This window comes from Papio anubis, chromosome 8 (genome assembly GCF_008728515.1).
Source record: "Papio anubis isolate 15944 chromosome 8, Panubis1.0, whole genome shotgun sequence".
Classification (NCBI taxonomy): Eukaryota; Metazoa; Chordata; class Mammalia; order Primates; family Cercopithecidae; genus Papio; species Papio anubis.
Window position 1 is genome coordinate 128906064 of NC_044983.1, and position 12692 is coordinate 128918755.

The 12692-nt window shown below is 45.5% G+C and overlaps 1 long non-coding RNA gene across 3 annotated transcripts in view; it reads left to right on the top strand.

Annotated features, from left to right (window-relative positions):
- Positions 1 to 1662: 1662 nt before the first annotated feature.
- Positions 1663 to 12692, top strand: part of LOC103887153 — a 98658-nt gene continuing 87628 nt past the window's right edge. For all 3 annotated transcript variants that reach the window (XR_002524030.2, XR_002524032.2, XR_002524031.2), the window contains exon 1: positions 1663 to 2633. This is a non-coding gene — a long non-coding RNA (uncharacterized LOC103887153). The remainder of the gene's footprint in view (positions 2634 to 12692) is intronic.

Consider the following 12692-nt stretch of genomic DNA (forward strand, 5'->3'; position numbering starts at 1 on the left):
CCATTTTCAAAAGGTTAATTTTATATTAACCAATTGTATACTTTCAAATGGCTAATTTTATATAAATCAATTATACTATACTTTCCAATGGTTAATTTTATATTAATCAATTGTATTATACTTTCAAATGGTTAATTTTTTTCCTTTTCTATTTTCTTCTTTCTCTCTTTCTCTCTCTCCCTCTCTTTCTTTCCTTCCTTCCTTCCTTCCTTCCTTCCTTCCTTCCTTCCTTCCTTCCTTCCTTCCTTCTTTGAGACGGAGTCTCACTCTGTCACTCAGGCTGGAGTGCAGTGGCTCCATTTTGGCTCACTGCAACTTCTGCCTCCTGGATTCAAGCAATTCTCCTGCCTCAGCCTTCCCAGTAGCTGGGACTACAGGTGTGTGCCACCACGCTTGGCTAATTTTTTTGTATTTTTAGTAGAGACAGTGTTCCACCATGTTGGCCAGGCTGGTCTCAAACTCCCTACCTCAGGTGATCGACCCACCTCGGCCTCCCAAAGTGCTGGGATCATAGGTATGAGCCACTGTGCCCGGCTGGTTAATTTTATATTATATGAATTTCATCTTAATGGAAAAAAATGTATCACAAGAACTAAAAGACACTCACAAATGCTCTTTTGTCATTAAAAAAAAACTCTGAAAGTGTCTGACTGTGGTTTGGAGCGAGTCCCTTTGTTCCTCTGAGTCATGTGCCTTGTTGTGTAAGATGGAAATGCTTTTCCCCTGCCTAGCTGAACTGCTTTGACGATTAGATAAGGGAACACCTGATATCGGACCCTAAAACAAAATTTTCAATAAGAAAGTAAAAAGATGTCAAATGCCCACTAATATCAGTTGGAATTCAGCCCCCTCTCCTTTCTTTTAAAATATACCCTCCTTCTCCTTTGTTTTAAAATACATTTTGCTCACTCTCATGTATATCATCGCTTAATTATGCCTTCCCTGCCACTTGTGCTTTAAGCATTCATCCCTAACTATAAATCTTTATCATAATCTTTATCATAAATCCCGCAAAGAGAGAGAGAATCTTCATATTCTCCCTCCAAGCCTCTTGGTGCCTAACCCAGCACCAACCACACAATCATAATGGTATTGCCTTTTTTGCGTGCTTTTAGTGTGCTGGGTCCCATGCTAAGCACTTTATCCACAGTGTATTTTATTAAATTCTTGCAATCATCTATGAGGTAGGTATTCCCACGCCCAGTGTACTGATAGGAAAACAAGGTCAGAAGGTGAGGGGTTCCCCCAGAGTCCTGCAGCTGGTGGATGACAGAGCCAGCATCCACATTAACATCTGCCTGATTCCAAAGCCAGAATCCCTGGATCACATCACAAGGACTTAAAAAAATCAAGATTAAGAAATTTGTTTCCACAATTGGATATGAGCTTTGAGAGAATCTTGGTGGAAAGGGAAGTCAGCAGGATGACATAGAAAGACACTTGTCTGTTGGAAAATGTAGATTCTTTTTTTTTTTTTTTTTTTTTTTTGAGACAGAGGGTCTCACTCTGTTACTCAAGCTGAGTGCTGTGGCACAATCACCGCTCACTTCAGCCTTGACTTCCTGGGCTCAGGCAATTCTCTTGCTTTAGCTTCCTGGGTAGCTGGGACTACAGGTGCACACCACCACACCCAGCAAATTTTTGGTTATTTGTAGAGACAGAGTCTCACTATGTTGCCCAGGTTGGTCTCAAACTTCTGAACTCAAGCAATCCTCCCACCTCAGCCTCCCAAAGTGCTGGGATTACAGGCGCGAGCAACAGCTCCTGGTCCCAGAAAATGTAGATTCGGATCCACAACTGCCATTTTGTTTTTTGGGCTTCAGTTTTCCCATGTGTTCAAAGGGAGGCTGGATTGGTCATTCAGTTGCTATGATGGTATGAGGACCTGAAGGAGACTCACTACCTAAGAGTGACAATTTCAATCTTCCCCGTCTTTTTTTTTTTTTTTTGGAGGGGTTGGGAGAGGGATTCTCAATTTTTTTTTTTCAAGGGGAAACTATAGAAAGTCATTTCAGTCTTTGAGAAATGGCCACACTCCCATACAGTCACCTAACTTGTCAGACAAGAATTATGACAAGATCTCCTCAATTCACAGTGGCTGGGTCTTCAGGGAGGTCCACATTTGTGCTCCACCCAGCAGGTTTGTAGTGGGTGTGGTGAGCTGCCCAAGGCCCCTTCAGGAAGACTCTTGGCCTTCAGCTGCTGAGAGAGTTGCCAGCCACAAACTCATAGCCGAATCCTCCCGACCAGGAATTCCTGGTGGTTGAAGGGAGCTGCCTCCCCTGAGGTCATGCTTCTGTCCCCAGGCTGTCTGAATGCAATGACAGGTCTGAGTAGGGGCGCAGAGCCAGGTCCCCTGTCCCCAATTCAGCCCAACCCCGCAGGACCATTCATACCCAGAGCTCCCCGAGGAGTTGACTTCGCAGCTCAGCTCCTCCTCCTACTTAACCTGACTTCCTCCCACCCTACAAACGCTGATGGGATCCACTCCCTCACACCTCTCTTCAACCCACATCTCTACCCATGCTTGCTTCCCAGGGAACCTGAGGTCGGACAGTGGTGTTCTGGTTCCTTCTGTGCTATGGATGAAGAAAGAGGGACCACACAGTGATTTCACTTGCCTCAGGTTACAGGTTTGTAAATACCCCTTCCCTGAGAGGTGTGGTTGCCCCTAGTTTAGGGGAAAGACAGGTGTTGAAGTCCATCAACATGGCTACCTACCCTTTATCAGACAGCTAGGGCACCCCTTTCTCATGATGTAGGGACCCCTACCCTATTGAGAGACAGGACTAGCTGGATTTCCTAGGCTGACTAAGAATCCCTAAGCCTAGCTGGGAAGGTTACCGCATCCACCTTTAAACACGGGGCTTGCAACTTAGCCCACATCGGACCAATCAGGCAGTGAAGAGAGCTCACTAAAATGCTAATTAGGCAAAAACAGGAGGTAAAGAAATAGCCAGTCATCTATTGCCTGAGAGCACAGCAGGAGGAACAATGACCAGGATATAAACCCAGGCATTTGAGTCGGCAAATGGCTACCCTCTTTGGGTTCCCTCCCTTTGTATGGGAGGTCTGTTTTCACTCTATTAAATCTTGCAACTGCACTCTCCTCTGGTTTGTATTTGTTACGGCTGGTCTTATAGCTCAAACTGGGCTTTTGCTCACAGTCCATCGCTGTTGTTTGCCGCCATTGCAGACCTGCCACTGACTTCCATCCCTCCGGATCTGGCAGGGTGTCTGCTGTGCTCCTGATCCAGGGAGGTGCCCATTGCTGCTCCCGATCGGGCTAAAGGCTTGCCATTGTTCCTGCACAGCTAAGTGCCCGGGTTCGTCCTAATAGAACTGAACACTAGTCACTGGGTTCCACGGTTCTCTTCTGTGACCCACGGCTTCTAATAGAGCTATAACACTCAACGCACGGCCCAAGATTCCATTCCTCGGAATCCATGAGGTCAGAGAACATGAGGTTTGTCTCCATCTTGGAAGTGGCCTGCCACCATTTTGGAAGTGGCCACTGCCATCTTGGGAGCTCTGGGAGCAAGGACCCCCGATAACACTATTGCTATCCATGTCTTCACAATGTGTTAACATTGTCAGTTTATGGATCAGTCTCCCTGGTCTGTGAGCGCAGGGACTGAGTTTTGTTCAGTCTAACCCATGCTCAACACATCTGGAGCAACCTCCCAACACCTTCCCATGACACACAGGGCCATCTATGTCCTGGCCGTTGACCCCTCTTGAGCCTCGTTTCCTGACATTCCCTCTGCTGGGTCCGACCCACAGACCCTACCCCAACGAGGAATGAACAAATGCACTCAGACACAGTTATTCAGTGAAAGAGCGGGCTAGGGGACCGGGCCACTCACAGACACCGAGGAGGGTGCAGTAAAGAGTCAGAAGCCGTGACCCTGACAAGCCAGTGCTGCAGGCATTTATTCAGTATAGATTTAATGACAAAGACCCTGAGTCAACACACTTGTGGGCAATTCACATGGTCCCCTCCCCTCTGCCCCCTTCCAAGAGAGTAGTCCTGCACTTGGAGATTAAAGGCCAGGTTCCAAGGCCTAAGCAAACCAACTTATCTAGATCAGTTTCTTTACATCCCCTTGTTGTCTAACCTATGCTTTCAGGCGCCGAACAAGAGAATCTGGCTGCCTTCAGCCAAATCTTTTCCCGAAGCTTTTGTAAAACCTTCCAGCCTTCCAAGAAGGTTTACATCTTCCTACAATTTTTCCCACACCCTGGCTGATCTCCTACACCTCTGCTTTAGTCCCTGACCTCCACATTTGCACTACACAGAGTGACTTCCGTTGATGCCACCAACAACTTGTAACTACTGAGCCTCAACCACTGATCTTGGAGCAGAGGATGACCTAGGTCTTGTCCCAGAGCAGTTCACCACAGAGGGAGAGGTAGACACATGAACAGACAAGTACTCCAAACTGGTAGTGGATTCCATTGTGCGAGAAGGCATGGGGTGCTAGGAAACATAAAGGGGGTCATTTCACTGCATGTTGGGTCATTCTTGCCCTCACAGAACTTACACTACACAGGTGGAGCCCACTCACAAGGAAGTGGGTTAAGTCAAACAATCAGAAGATTTGCCGTAATACCTTAGGGTACAGAAGGAACATGGTGCTCCAAGGGTGACCCCAGGCTTCTGAGTTGCAGCATCCTTTCCAGCCCTGTTGCTTTGCATATACTGTTCCCCTCACATTAAGACTCTTTGCCCTTGACTTGGTGAACTCCTACTGACCTCTCAAGATCAATCAAAGTCATTTCCCATGTTGATCTTTCTCTGGGCCTCCCAGAAAGCATCTACCACTCCTCTCTGGGTGACTCTTCATCTTGTTATAGAAACGTCTGGATTAAAGGCCTGGGAGTATTGCATTTGGTATTTCATTCTCTGTGAACTTCTCCAAGGGAGACTGGTCATCTCTGTTTTCGAAGCACTGAGCATATGTCCTATGCAGGGTTGAACTATGGGCCATGTCAGGCCCTTCGTCTGTTTTTATAAATGAAGCCTCATTGGAACATGGACACACCCTTATTGCCTGTGGCTACTTTCATGCTCAAACAGCAATGATGTTGAGCACTTACAACAGAGACCCTGTGACCCACAAAACCTAAAACATTAGACGGGCATGGTGTCTCACTCCTTAATCCCAGCACTTTGGGAGGCTGAAGCAGGTGGATCACGAGGTCAAGAGATCAAGACTATCCTGGCCAACATAATGAAACCCCATCTCTACTAAAAATACAAAAAAAATTAGCCAGGTGTGGTGGCACACACCTGTAGTCCCAGCTACTTGGGAGGCTGAGGTAGGAGAATCACTTGAACCCGGGAGGCGGAGGTTGCAGTGAGCTGAGATTGAACCACTGCACTCTAGCCTGGTGACAGAGCGAGACTCCGTCTCAAAAAAACAAAAACAAAAACAAAAAACAAAACAAAACAAAAAACACCCCAAATATTTGCTATCTGGCTCTGTTTTAGAAGAATAGTTTGCCAACCCCCGCCTTAGAACATTATAAATGGTCAGTTGATGTTCACTCAAATAAACACATAGGAATGGACAGATGAATAACAGAGACTACTGTTTTCCTGAATCAGATCAATGCATTCAAATGAAGAAGTAGAGTTGGTCGGGCAGTGGGTGGAAAATCAGATACAATCCTGCCAACTCTAGGGGAAAAAGTGCTTAACATCCTTCACCATCTCCTTCCCTATCTTCCTCATCTTCTGTTCAGCCTTCTTGAAGTAATATCAAGTTCCAAGGCACGAATGGTGATTTTAATCTATAAATCAGATCTAGCTTGGCTTAGAATTTCTCAAAAACACCTTTCTTTCCTTAGGCTTCAGGCCAGAGGCAGAGAGTGAGGGGTTGTTGATAGTTGCTCTTATAGCTAAGCATGGACAAGGGAAGGACAGTGGCATTCCCTGAGCATCTGCCACACACCTGGGATATTACATATGTCATTGCACATGGTCACAGTATTCCCAGGTGGCAGAAATGATAACTTCATATGAAAGCTGAGGCAACTGAGGCTCAGAAGAGCAAGATGACTTTCCAAACACGATACTGCTAAACAGACCCAGATTTTCCTGAATTCAAAACCCGGCTTTTTGCACTGTAGTACTTTATGGTTGAGCAGGTATTACTCCAAGTATGTCCGGGGGTGCAGTTAGAGTGGATAGTTTGGGGTATGAGGGCAGCCTTCCCTGTACCCCACCTTTCTGCTACCTGGGTATAATAGAGCCCTGCTTCCTTGGATCCTAAGAGGCTGCCTCTGCTCTGGTTGAGAACAAGTTCAACTGATGCTTAGTTCATTGATATTTTAGCTGAGATGTAGCCCCCACTGTTGGGTCACATCGGTGACCACGGACTAGGCAGCGCAATCTGAGTAGAAGAAAGGAGGTGGGCTGGGTGTGGTGGCTCACGTCTATAATCTCAGCACTTTGGGAGGCCAAGGCAGGTGGATCAGGAGTTCAAGACCAGCCTGGCCAACATGGTGAAGCCCTATCTCTACTAAAAATACAAAAAGCAGCCGAGTGTGGTGGTGCACATCTGTAATCTCAGCTACTTGGGAGGCTGAGGCAGGAGAATCGCTTGAACCTAGGAAGGGGAGGTTGCAGTGAGCCGAGATCACTCCATTGCACTCTGGCCTGGGCAACTAGAGTGAAAACTACATCTAAAAAAAAAAAAGAGAAAAAAAAAAAGAAATGAGGTGGCACACGAGCTGTCAGAGGATGAGGAGCAGTGGGGAGACTCAGATCTCAACTGGAACATCTATGACACAGAGCAGGCACTAGATTTCCCTTGTTTGGAAGAGCTCTGCCTTCCAGTGTACTGCAGTCTTTCCCAGGTAGGGGTCGGGGAGGCTCTGGGAATGGGATGGAGTAGGCAGCTCAATGGCACAGGAAGCTGGCCACATGAGTTTTCACACAAAATGTGATCTGACTGGGGCTTCTATTTGTTCAGCAAAAGTGTAAAAATAACAAATTGTGTTTGTAAAAAGCAATAATAAACAGAAAGAACAAGTGAGTGCCTATGATAGGGATATGCACCACCTCTGGGATGGCTGACCATACCTCCCCAGCTCCATAGCAGTCGCATTCTGACTCTGTCCACACTGTGCAGGACACTGGGCTGGAAAGCACATGTTTGCATGTTATCTGGGGAGTGGTTCTCAAACTTCTCTGTGCATTACAGTCACTTGGAAGGAGGGAAAAATCTAAAAATGTTCATCCCCAGGTCCTACCTTAGATCAATTCAGCCCACATCTCAGGGCATGAGCTTCTCGTTTGATTTCCACATGAGTCTACCAAGCAGCTGAACTTTGAGAATGAGTGATACTATATCAACTGGCTTTCATAACAGTCCTGAGATGGTTATTTTTATGTATCAACTTGACTAGGCCAAGGGGTGGCCAGATTAAACATTATTTCTTGTGTGTCAATGAGGGTGTTTCAGATGAGATCAGCATTTGGATTGGACTCTGTAAAGTAGATTGCCTTCCCTAATGTGGGCTTCATCGAATCTGTCGAGGGCCTGAGTAATTAAAGGTGAAGGAAGGAGGTACTTCCCTCTTTTTCAGCCACATTGCCTGAATTGGGTCATCTCTTTCATCGTCTTGTATCCTCAGACTGGCATATACACCATAAACTCCATTGGTTCTCCCACCTTCAGACTTGGGCTGAATGACACCACTGTCTTTCTCGGGTCTCTACCTTGCAGATGGCAGACAGTGGGACTTCTCAGCCACCATAATTGTGTGAGTCAATTCTTCATAACACATCTTCACATATCCTATTGGTTCTGTGTTTCTGGAGAGCTGTGACTAACACACCCGCCAAGAACAGGTTTTCTTCTAATTTGGGAAGCTTGGTTGGATTCAGCCCTGGTAGCCTTTTTGCCCAGCTTGCCTCTGAAGTTGGGTTGAGGACATGGTGAGGACACTAGGAGACATTGATACAGTGTCAGAGTGGCTGGGGATGGTGGTGTCGTGGTGTCGTGTGAGTGAGCATGTCTTACACTGCAAAGTACGGCTGTGGCATGCCCAAGGCAGTAGGATGGGGATAATTTGGATTTCATAGGATGAAATGAGATCATGTGTGTATAGTGCCTAGGGTATTACCTGGAAAGTAGTAACAAAACAACAGTCATGAGAAGCACCACCACCATCATCACCACCACCACCCCAACATCTACTATTTTTCTCTGCTTACCACCTGGCTTTGTACTTTACTGGATATTTTCATTTAATCCTCCCACCACCTTTAATCCTCCCACAACCCTAATAGTGCCCCAATTAGGCACTATTAGTCTTATTTTACAGATGAATAAGTGGAAGTGCAGACGCCGAAGGAGACCACCTGGTGCAGCTCCACTCTAGGGCTGTGCGCCAAACCCTGCCTCCCCAGGTAGCTACAAACCTGGGTCCAGTGGAAACAGCTGAAGTTGGACAATAAGTGCAATCCAGGAGACAGTCAGGATCCCAAGTCTCCAGGATTACACTCTCCCTTTTCCTAGTAAGACTGAAAAGGGGAGAATAACATTCTCTGTTTTGGAGGGGACTCTCAGATGATTTCTATCCAGCAAGGAACATTTTAATATGAAGGACCAAACAGAGTCTTGAAGCAAGATCAAATGATGGAGGAAAATGAGAGGATGAAGTTTAAAGAGCAAGCTGAAGGTCTGGCACATCTCCTTAACTGGAAGACAAGCGGGAGTGATTTAATTTTAAAAATGTTACAATCGCCACGTATGTTGGCTCAAGCCTGTAATCCTAGCATTTTGGGAGGCCGAGGTGGGGGTATTCCTGGAACTCAGGAGTTGGAGATTAGCCTAGGCAACATAATGAGACCCTGTCTCTACAAAATTTTGGTTAAAAAAAATTAGCTGGGCATAGTGGTGCATGCCTGTAGTCCTAGCTACTCAGGAGGCTGAGGTGGAAGGATCGCTTGAGCCAAGAGTTTTAGGATGCAGTGAGCAATGATCACACCACTGCACTCTAGCCTGGGCGATAGAGATGACACTGTCTCGAAAGAAAGATTACAATCATCTGTCTTGATAGATATCAGAATGAGAAAGCTCAGAAGGCCTTTCAGAGGATAAGATCTGGAGCAGTGGAGATGGCTGAGGACTGCGGAGGGGCTGGGGTGTGCAGATGGGTGGATTTGCAGGGACTTTTCACTTTGTTTTTTACTGGGGTGTGACCCTGTGCCAATGCCTTGGTCTCCCAGAGGAGGATGAGGTGAGATTACACACATGACCCTCATGGCACATAAATAAATGTCTATCAAATCTGAATCCTCAGTCGTAGCTGATAGGATGGACTTAGCAGGGGAAAGGAGTAACTCTGAAAGGGTTCACTTGCAGAGTTGAGGATCTGCCAGGGTTGTCCTTTTGGGCACTTGTTCTATGTTAAGCATCTTTTGGAGTGTCATCTAATTCTCTTAACTTCTTGGATGAAAATTCCATTTGTATTGCAACTGGACTTAAATACAATCAGTGCATGTGCATGCACACCCAAATTGGTAGAGCCATGGTGAGGTGTGGAGGTGAGAATTAGAGGTAAATCCATTTCAACTATCCCATTTTATTGATGGGGAAATGAAGCCTGGAGAAGAGAGGGTTCCAGAGTGCCCCATAGCAGGATTAGGATTTAGGCTTTGTGATGCCTTTGTTTTGGCTAAGAGAAAGGGAAAAAAGGGAGGCAGAAAGTTTGGTTCAGATCCATCCTACTCTTTCCTGGCTTTGTAACCTCAGGCAAGTTACTGAACCTCTCCGTGCCTCTGCTTTCTCATCCAATTCATAGAGAATAACAGTGTCAAATTAATGGAATCATGGTACGTTTAACTCTTGTACTTCCACATTCAGAGACAGACACCACAAATCCATACGTAAGTATAGAATGCATCTAACAATCCAAGTGTATCAGACTGTACACCAACTATACATCATGGTTATATACTTTTTAGAAGAAATGGTTAGGAGCAGAGCCCTTGGTATCAAAGTGACACAGATGCAAGCCCCAGCTGTGTAAACTTGAATAAAGACCTTCCTGTTTCTGACCTGCAGTTTCCTCAACTGTGGACTTCCTGATTGAGAAGAGTAAAGATGCAATCTGCTGATAGAGTCCCAGCACGGGGCCTTACGTGTTAGACAGCACTTGCTGCAATGACACGACTCAGCAGAGAAGTCATTGCTTGTCATGGCGATTCTGAGGGGGGCACATGCTTCTTTCTTGCATGTAAGGGAGGGGATGGGCAGCTCTGTCACACCAGCACCATTTGGTTTATTTGTTTGGTTTCAGCATTTTGCATTTTGGTTCAACATAGTTTTTAATTGCACAAAACATTACAAGTATTGCTTTATACAGTCAATATTTACTTGTCATCCCCAGTGTTCTTTTATCAAACTCTTATTTTCATGTTTCTCCCTGGGATTGTTTTCCTCTTATGTGGTGAACACTCTATTTTTTGTCTCTTTCTGTTTCAGTTTGCCCAAAAATATTTTGTCTTCTTCATTTTCAAAGGATACCTTTACTGCCTGTATAGGATTCTAGTTGGCAGTTATTTCCTTTTTTGCAACTGAAAGATGTCATTCCATGGTCTTCTAGCTCATATTGTTTCTGTTAAAAAGTAAGCTATTAGTCCTATTGGTATTCCTTTGAAGGGAATCTCTCTGTTCATCTTCTTTTTCCCCTCTTCCTCCCTCAAGTTCACAGTTCACTGGCCCTTCTTTCCCTCCCTTCCACCCTCCCTCCCTCTCTCTCCTTCTTCCTCCCTCACTCCCTTCCTCCCTTCCTTTCTTTCTCTCTCTGTCTTTAAATAAAAATAAAGTATAATATACATACAGAAAAGTGCACCTAACCTGAGTGTATAAATAGCTTAATGAACTTTCACAAGCTGAACACACTCATGAAATCAGCAAACCAATAAATATACAGATGGTGACCCATGCCTCCAGAAGTACATTCCATCCTTAACTACCCCCAACACTCATTTCCAACACCATCACTACGGATTTATTTTTTTCTTTTTCTGTACTTTATACACATTGAATCAGGCAGACTCTTGTGTTGGCTTCTTTTGCCATACATCATGTTTGTGAGGTTTCTTCACAAATCTGATGTGTGTAGTTGCAGAGCTGTGTCCTCAGTGCTCTGTAATATTCCATGATGGGAAGGGTCCACAATTGATCCATTTGTCCATTCTACAGTGAATGGGCATTTGGGTATTTCCACCAGAAGCTGTGCTGGTATGAGTATCTTAGTGCATGTCTTGGATAAACATAGCTAGGAGCAGAATTGCTGATCAAAGTTTACGTGTGTATTCAACCTTTGTAGGTACTGCCAAACAGTTGCGGAAAGGGGTTATGGTTTCCATCTTCAGTTACCAACAGATCCATCTGTTTCTTACCTTCCTGAGACTAGGTAACTTTGTATTTTATATTTAAATCATTCTGGAGGGTGCAGCATCCTTTTCTGAGCTTAGCACAGACACCCTTATTGGACTGGAAACCACAAGTTCACAGACCATTGCAGACCAGAAACCAGAGGTGTGAGGCAGGAAGCAGAGGCAGGAAGAGCGCACCTGACAGCTGTAGACCCTGAGGCCAGATAAAGCATTATGATTTCCATTTTAAAGATGAAGAAAGAGAGGCCTAGAGAGCTGGAGTGACATGCCTAAGGCCACAATGCTGCTAGGAGACAGGATCTGGATTAGACTACATTTTTACCAGAAGTAAAGCCCCAGTCATACCTCACTGAACACTCACCTGCTCTCTTTGACTTCTGGTGCATACCCTGCTGTCTGCTGCTTCTGAACTCCTCTGCCTGTTTTGAAGATCTAGGCTCCTGGCATTTTTTTTTTTTTTTTTGAGACAGAGTCTCACTCTGCCACCCAGGTTGGAGTGCAGTGGCTCGATCTTGGCTCACTGCCACCTCTGCCGTCCTGGTTCAAGTGATTCTCCTGCCTTAGCCTCCCAAGTAGCTGGGATTACAGGCTCCTGCCACCGTGCCTGGCTAATTTTTGTATTTTTAGTATGGACAGGGTTTCATCGTCTTTGCCAGGCTGGTCTTGAACTCCTGACCTTGTGATCCACCCGCCTCGGCCTCCCAAAATGCTGGGATTACAGGCGTGAGCCACTGTGCCCAGCTGCTCCTGGCCTCTTTGCACAAAAAAAATAAGTGACAGCAAGTAGGTAAAATGTGGTTGTCTATTTTATTCCTACACTAAATTGCATGTGAGAAGACTGAGGCTCAAAGGGATGAACTGATTTGCCCATGTTAATGTAGCTAGTGGGTGGCCAAGCAGACTCCAGGCCTATTAAGCTCCCTGCCACCTTGCCTGTTTACCTCAGTGGCTTCCAGGGCAGTTCTGAGAAAAGCAGAAGGCAGATTTCTGTTTTATTTTCTTGGCATGAGTTAATGTTTGTCTTGAGCCATAAGGTGAAGACTGTTTCCAAATGGGGTATACGTGCATACACACATGTATTTGTGTTTGTGGGTGTGCGTGTGTGTGTGGAAAGACAGCATTGTTGAAGTGGTCCCAGCATGTCAGACACAACTATTCATCTTTATTTTGATGTCTAAACCATCACCAAAGTAGGTTTTGACTACAGGACCCTGTTCCATGTTTTGCAAATGAACTGGTGATAGATATAAATAATTGTGTGTGTATTGGA